Genomic DNA, 9,021 nt, shown 5'->3' with positions numbered 1-9,021 from the left:
CTAAATTAAATTTAAAGCTAAATATAAATATTAGAGGTTTATACTGCTGGGCACAATAAAAATGTAATAAGTATTTGCCTTCTCATGTCCCACTATAGAAAACAAAATTTTAAATGGGTAAATAATTTTAGTATACAAAATTAATTCAAACATCATCATTAAAATACATTATTGCACCAAAATCGTTTGATAATCCTTGTGCCGTATCGACCAATAACCATTATTTTTTTTCATAATAACAACGCCTGCATTTTAAAAATATGAGTAAAAACATGCGTAACATAGTTAAATTGGTACATATATACAGACTTGATTCTGCATCATCTTTTTCGAAGTGCGTGGTAGGTATTTCATCCCATTCAAGAATTAGTAAATCGAATTTAAAAACTTTTATTACGCTCAAGAAACCGCTTTGGTAATTCCTTACTGTGCTGAGTTAGAATTCTCACTATACTTGGATCAGAGTGCTAAAAATTATTCAGGATGTAAAACTTATTTATACACCTATAACACATAATGAAAAATAAAATAGTGACTACGGGTTTTTTACGTAAGTTGTTTTTGAGATTCAGTAATAGTATCACTCGATCAGAAATATTATCCGGAAATTATTAAGTGTTAAAAAATTAAAAAGTTCACTCTATTCTTTTCAAAAACGGTAATAGTAAACATGGTTTTCAATGACTTAAATTGTAAACTTTTAAAAGTTTTTTTTGTTTGAAAACAAACCAGTTTTGTAAAAATAAATATATATATATATGATTTTTTACAGTAATCACATTAGACCATAGAAACGAATGAAAAGTGTCCAAATGGTTGGCCTGTTAATAATAAAACGACATTTATATTGATTTTCGTGTCTTGGCAACGTTAATCCGGTATCGTTATTGATGTTTGTAAATTATAACAAATCAATTTTCATCGTCTCAACTTACTGATTTTTTTCAATAGACTATTTCACAATTATTATATACGTATAAACGCGTTGTTATTTAATCTTTTGTACATCTACATAGTTTTATTCGACTTTTTGTGACAGTGTATCATTTAATTAACTATACCATTGTGTTCATTATTTAATATTGTACTTTTTATTTAACATTGTATTCAAATGGCCGATCGCCGCAGTGTAGAAATAACTCACGGTGTTCGCTCTTCGACCGTCGGTTCACCTGCTGAACAAGGTTGGTATCATATTCTACGTTGTTTTTGTAAGTTGGTACGCCTAGTGACCTAGTGTTGTTTAATTAAAATTAGAAGACAACCGGGACACCCCGGACTGTTGTCGCGGTCGAAGTGCCAAAAGGTCATACGGCAGCGACGAACCGGCGTCCAAACGACCCAGGTAACGGGTAACCCCGAATGGATCTACATGGTTGTATTAATATTATTATCAATGATCTACATCAATAATGCACTTTTTAGAACCGACCGGTTTGATTTTGAGAAAGTCGACACCTCCGATCACCAGAGTGACCAGCCATCAGCTGATGACAATGATAGTGGTTCAAAAATCTGTGTTGATGACAGCAGCGATGACGAACCCACAAACGAGTCAGTAACAACTTTGTTCGTTTTGTGTACACTAAAAATGCGTACATTTTGTTTTTATCAACATTTCATAATTAAATGTCATACATAAACTTAAAAAACATTTATAAAAAATACTACCTAAATAGTACCATAATAACGTGTTTTAGTAGCATCGAAAATAAGGAGGAAGAAACCACTGATAGCTACGTTGGACTTGAACCAGAGGAGGTATTTGGAATGAAAAACGACTCTAACGGAGGCCTAATGTACCTACTAAAATGGAAACATGCAGACTATATCAATTTTGTTCCTGCCCGAGTGGTGAAAGTGTTAAGCCCACAAATTGTGTTGAAATTTTACGAAAAATGTCTTGGGTTGGACTACTTGTAGCAGTCATTCGTGTCTATCTAAAGAAGGAAGGAAAAAGAAATAGTAAAACCGCTAATTAGTATTAAACGACAATACTAATTAACCGATTTCCGCAACTTTCCATACAGACTTTATCTTATAAAATTGCTTTCGAAATTATTCAAGTTTAAAAATAGTACTTTTTCAGATAATTTATAAAGTCATATATTAATTTAATATATGTATATAAATACATATGTATATTGCATTACAATCAAAGTATAATGGAAAAATTAAATTAAAAAAATGTTATAACATATATTATATTTATTAAACCTTCGGCAGTTATACAAATTAATTAAATAACCTATAAATTATTGTCAATCGTTTATTCCTATTGAAAGTATGCATGAAGTTTTCATGAAATGTAATTAATATTCCTATGCATATCCCTTTATATTATTTTGTAATATGTGAAACAAATATACATTTTTTAAATATTATGTTTTAGTCTTGCAATAAACAAAAAATTACTAAAAACAAAAGTTTATCACACCGATAAAATATACTAGTTCAAATCGTCTACGGTGACTTCCAAACAATCTCTGACTTCTTTGGCGGCTTGGTCAAACATTTTATGCATATCCATCGAACTCTTCATAATAACCATCGAAGTGACTAACAGTTAACTCATGATACCTAGTTAAGTAATCGTCTAGACTTTAGGTTGTATTATTATTGTTTTTTTCCTTTATAGAAATATTATTTACTGTTTTAAATGTTAATAAAATGAATTCATTAATGCCACGTTCATGTGAAAATGTGCGTTATATACTGTGTATATAACAACATTCTATCTATTGTTGTACAGTGCAGTGCGATGAGTGGATCACAGAATATTTAAAAAAAAGTAATCCTCCTGGTTTTAGACTGTAGTTTGATTTTTATCTAATATACAAATATAACGACTCTGCTTAAAAGGTTATTACTAATTAAAAAAAAAAAATAATAATAATAATATAAAACCCCGGTGTGATCTGAAGGAATTATAGAAAGAAAGAAATTTTAAGAGTCAACTAATAGTTTTTTAAACATAGCATCAGTTAGAAATCATTTTTTTTTAAATTTTATACAACAAAATAAACCGCTCAAATTACACAGTCTAAGAAAATAATTTCAAATTTAATATCTACTTAATATATAGTATACCTATTACTTGGAGTACTACTATTTACCCTAACAACACAGTTTATACATAAAAGACTTAAGACATCAAATATCAATTGAACTAACTTGGTTTTCACTACAACGAAACCACGAAATGTATTAGCTTTAATCTAAGCCGAAGAGGCTGTGTAAAAACTGACTTAAACACTATAAATATGGATTTTAAATACTATTATGGGTTATTTTAATTATTCATATTGTGTTTTAATTAAGCACATGAACGACTACGAACTTGTATCCCAGAAATGTTTTTTTTAAATAGTAGACATAATAATAAATACATTTATGGTATAATATATAATATAAGACATTTCACCTCACGACTTAAGACCTATTATACGTTTTTTTAAATAGATAATATTGCGTTGACTTCACGTCAAATTTGTATTTAAGTAGATCAACCAGACTTTATTTACATAGACTTGGACGCCTAATAATAAAAAATCGAGAACAACGAATACTTTAATTTATACGAATTGAACAATATAATATAACTGAATAATATCTGAATTGGATAAATATAACTCAACCATACATATCCACACAGAAGAAAAATGTACATATTTTTGCCCCAATCGTTTTTCTCCAGACAACAAAAACATCTATAAAAACTTTTATCTACAGTAATAATCACAGGGCAAGAATAACTATATTTAGTTGAAAATGTATACCTACTAATTATGTATTCAATTTGTATAAAATAAATTATGAATTTATTTTATTCAATTTTATCACATTTATTTATAATAATTCCTTTAGACCTGTGACCTCTTCGTTTCCTTATTGCTTTGATTCCATTATGCCTATACTCTACTGTACTAGTCCTCTCGGATAAAATCACTTTCAAATTAACGCTTTGATGCTCATTTGTAATTAAAGAACCTTAATTTAAAACTTTCTAACTTTTCTGGTTTATACTGTGCTTGGTTTGGACTGTACTGGCTTGAAAATACTAACTACCGATTTGCATCGAAGCGTTTTTTCGAAAGTGATTTTATCACTTTCAGATTTAAAAAATCCTGTAAACCTGTGACCTCCCCGTCCCTCCGACTCTAGACGGCTGTTTTGTAATGCAAACATACGCTAAATATATACTTATAATGTTATGTATGTATTTACTTCTGTTGTATCAGCTCTAAACCTGTCCGGACACTCGACCGGGGCAATACAAGACGTTAAAAAATTTAGATTTACTCGTTTGTATAAAAAACAATAAAACTACAAATCGTTTTTAGTTCTCGGCGAATACAATATCCACTCGACTTCAATGTTTTATTTCTATTTTGTATATCATCTTACATTTTGTATATTATTATACGGGTGTCTGTCTTCTTTAATAATGTATGTTTAATACATTCGATATGAAACACATATAATAACGTGAAAATGTAAGTGGATACTTAACAAAATAAAACAATATAACAATAGTAATAGATGTTATTTTTTAATTAGGTATATTTTAATTAGAAAAATTTATACCATTGTAAAAAAATACTAAAAAACGATTGATAATTTGGGAGCGCTCAGTACTTTCCACGCCCAGATATTATATACGAGTAAGACAATTAATTAATAGTGGTTTATCCTGTAACCTTTACTTGAAAGTGTTTTCTCCAAACCTGAGATTTTATATTATTATTATAATATAAATTAAGGATACTCTTGTGTAGAAAATGAACTATTTTTCCCCCTAACAAATATTCTTATACGGGAATTGTATTATAAAGCGTTTCTATATATATATATATATATATATATATATATAACTTATAAGTAGTTTATACATAAATAATTGTATGAATCACAGTTTTATAGAACAATCAAGTATTATGCAAATGTACAACAATTACAAATTCGGGTTTATTTATTGGTGCTTTCTTGTTTTACCACCAAGTCATTATTTAAACTGTTTTCCAACGTATCTTGAATTTCTGAAAATGTTTTCCCGTTAGTTTCAATTGCCATTTTATAAGCCAAAAATGCGCAAACCAAGTTAATGGTTGAAAAAATCCACAGCATAACATAAAAACCGTAACAGTACGAGATGAACAAAAACATTTTATTGGAGATAAATGAACTAAACGCTACCATTATGGACATGATTGCTGAGCCTTGAGATTGCACGTTCACCGGAAGCATTTCGCCTAAAATTACCACTGGTACACCCAAAAAATACGTGGTTGGAAACAATTCCAAACAAGCGTAAGGGATCCAGTAGTACTGAGTCGTGACCGTTAATGAAAGTGACCAAGCCTAATGACACTTCAGAAAACATCAGCAAAGGCATTCGTCCGATTCTGTCGACTAAAGGCAAACCGAAAAAGTTAATTCCGGTTTTCAGTACAGCGAATAATATTATGTCATCAGATTTGTGACCAAATGATACCGGTTCAGGAAGAGATAATGTTGGGTATGCGATGAGACTACTAATTCCACCCGCTCTTTGAGCAAAACAAGCTGCAGCTATGATATGAGTACTGCTTTAAAATTTTTCGGATTACAGAAGAATTCTTTAAACGTTCCTTTGTTTTTCATGTGGTTTTGGACGTTTTGCCCCATGTTTTGTAATTCGCTGTATCGTTTCCAGCTTTTACATTTTTTTAACATATATCATTACGTTTTTACAGTTATTTACACAAAATGTAGTATAATTTTTACAATACAAACAGAAATAATTACTATTAGGTTTGACGGACGAAGATAATTTTAGTTTTTTGGAGCGCCATTTACATATTTATTTAGATTGTTACATTAAATTTCGATCAGTTATCAACTCTTTAGTCATTTTCAGTGTATCGTGGTTAACCTCCTCATTAGGCGATTCTACTTTACTAATAAATTAGCATTTTTTACTTTTCGTAAACCTATGTTTAGCTGCTAAAATCAACCCGTCTGATGAAAAATGTAAAACTGACTTGTTAGTTAGATTATAAAATTGAAACTTTATTTACTTTTTACTTTAGATGTAAGGTTGTTATTTCAATTTTTTAAGCTATTTATTGAGATCAACATACTCTATAAAGTATTATTAAGAACCAAGCATTTTACTCGTTTCTGGAATAATTGATATAATTTATAGATAACAATTTTTCATCACATCTGTGACAGTGAACACACTGTTGGAACGAGAAGACGGACAGGAAGTTGTAGTCCTTTTCAAAGGAGTGTCAACTTTGGTATTATTTGGCATTTTTGCGATTTTCCACAATTCTGATAGCGCTCTGATTGTCTCCATACATCTTTGATTTCATTTCTGGCTGGTTGGTGATTAATTTTATGTTATGCCAATCAATTAACGTCAATCGATTAGTCGATCTACACCGCAAGCACGAAAGAACAGTGCATTATCAGCTTCAGGAACGACAATTCAATGTACCACGATTCTAGGGATGCTTTTCCCAATTGGAACTAGATCTGGGACTGGGACTGGGACCCTTGAGTAAGAGGGACACATAATCAATACAATGTAATGACAAAATATGTTAAACCAAAAAAAAAAGCTGAGATGGGGTATGACTATGACGGGGTATGCTAAAGCTTTACAATATACAGCCTAGAGAACTGTTTTTTTTTTAAATCTTATTTGTAATTATTTTACTTAGCCTAGGCAAACTAAATCTCGGGCAACGCCGGGTCGGGACACCTTGTATTAAAATAAATACAAACAAATTATATTAACACAATTTATTTACAACAAATATTAAAATTATACAATAAATACATGTTTATATGTTTATACAGGTTTTTAGCAAGTATACATATTTGTATAATACAAATATGGTCTATGGACATAAGAAAAACAACAATTATTTACAAAGTACAGGTTACAAGGTTAATGACAAAGTTTTCTTTCTTATACTGCAGAATTATTTGGTGCACACTGTGTCTCGTTGTGTCCAAATTGATGACACCTTCTACACGCATGCTGTCTCCTCTGATAATTAAAAAACATTTTTTGTCTTAACAACTATCCAAAGTGTAATCAACTATTAAAACTCATGTGGTAACATATAAATATTTTATAAAATTTTGCTAAAAAATTGTTGAATATCAATAAATATGACAGACAGAAAAATAAATATTTTACAACTTTACCGCACTACACGAATTAAAAAAGATAATTAAATATAGATGTTACCATTTAAGTTTTAAAAGTTAATGGAGCTCTGAAAGAAAATCAGAAAGATACATATTTGAATACGACCTCATATTGTAAAATAACGTAAACTAAAGTAGGTATGTATCCAAATGAAAAACTACAAATATTTTAATAGAAAATGATTATATTGTCTTATCCCTAACGAATCTATCATTATAGTCGAATAATAGTTTTTACATTCTAGGGTCGTATTCCCATAGTATCTCATCAAACGAAAATTTTTTTTTTTTGGTACTTACCTCTCTTTCCACTATCCTTTTCATATATTCTTGCTGAAAAAACAAAATAAAGAAAAAGTTGATATAATTGTATATTTTAGATTTACCTATGGTCTAATTTTCAGACTTTAAACCCCAAAATCTTCACTTAAAAATACAAAATAAAGAAAAAGTCTCCCCCTCCCTTTTAAGGAAAACAGTTTATGAACATTTTTTGGTTTATAAATAAAGAAGAAAAATCTTTGGCCGAGGTCAATTTTTAGTATATGTATATTGTATATACAGAATGTTCCAGCATGAAAAGTAAGTAATAGGTGATTCGTCATCTGGGGGACCTCCAAATAAGCCCCCCGTTTTCACTTTTTCGATAAGTAAAAAATGTCAAGTTTCGACAGTAAAGTAAAAAATAATGACTAAAAAAAAAATGTATTCCCGGTTTTTTAGTGCATAAAGCTCACCTTAAAAGAGGGGTCACATCATTTTCAGTCTTTTTAGGCCCCTAACTCAAAAAATAATAAGAGAAAAATGATTAAAGACAAGAAATAAGAAGTAAATGATAAGTGATAAATTATTAAAAATAATTGATAGGAGATTAATGATGAGAGATTAGAGATAAATGATAAGCAATTAAAAGTAAATAATTATAAACAAGAGATAATAAATAAATTATAAGATATTAGTGATAAGAGATAAATGATTAGAGATTAGAGGTAAGAAATAAATAAAAAAGATAAGTGATAAGAGAATAATTGGGGCCGATAAAGACTGAAAATGATATGACCCCTCTTTGAAGGTAAGCTTTTTGCACTAAATAACAGGGAATAATTTAAAAAATTTTACTTATCGAAAAAAAGAAAACAGGGGGCTTATTTGGGGGTCCCCCAGATGACGAATCATCTATACGAATCATACCTTACATGCTGGAACACCCTGAATATAATGATTTACCGGACTTTCCTCTGACTCCTTTTGCCGGCGCCGTTGGTGCTGTCTTCGCCTATCGGGGTAATGCTTTCTCGCCGTTGAGGAGGCAGGTTCAGAGGCGGTCCCGGACTGCGTTGCCGTACTCTTAGCCGCTTCAGAGGCGGTTCCGGACTGCGTTGCCGTACTCTTAGCCGCTTCAGAGGCGGTCCCGGACTGCGTTGCCGTACTCTTAGCCGCTTCAGAGGCGGTCCCGGACTGCGTTGCCGTACTCTTAGCCGCTTCAGAGGCGGTCCCGGACTGCGTTGCCGTACTCTTAGCCGGTTGACAGGCGGTACCGGACTGCGTTGCCGTACTCTTAGCCGCTTCAGAGGCGGTCCCGGACTGCGTTGCCGTACTCTTAGCCGCTTCAGAGGCGGTTCCGGACTGCGTTGCCGTACTCTTAGCCGGTTGAGAGGCGGTCCCGGACTGCGTTGCCGTACTGTTAGCCGGTTGAGAGGCGGTACCGGACTGCGTTGCCGTACTCTTAGCCGCTTCAGAGGCGGTTCCGGACTGCGTTGCCGTACTCTTAGCCGGTTGAGAGGCGGTCCCGGACTGCGTTGCCGTACTGTTAGC

At 31.8% G+C, this 9,021-nt stretch overlaps 1 long non-coding RNA gene across 1 annotated transcript; it reads right to left on the bottom strand.

The window, feature by feature from the left end:
• Positions 1-6,900: 6,900 nt before the first annotated feature.
• Positions 6,901-8,552, bottom strand: LOC126847090 (uncharacterized). Its single transcript, XR_007686973.1, has 3 exons — positions 8,434-8,552; positions 7,507-7,539; positions 6,901-7,042 (listed from the first exon to the last, which is right to left on the bottom strand). It is a non-coding gene; the product is annotated as an uncharacterized LOC126847090 (long non-coding RNA).
• Positions 8,553-9,021: the final 469 nt, after the last annotated feature.

Source organism: Adelges cooleyi, unplaced genomic scaffold (assembly GCF_023614345.1).
Source record: "Adelges cooleyi isolate 19-005CV unplaced genomic scaffold, UGA_ACOO_1.1 ACOO_flye_CR_arks_rails_tigmint_CR_PRNA_9, whole genome shotgun sequence".
Lineage (NCBI taxonomy): Eukaryota > Metazoa > Arthropoda > Insecta > Hemiptera > Adelgidae > Adelges > Adelges cooleyi.
This window is presented reverse-complemented; position numbering and strand designations above follow the sequence as displayed.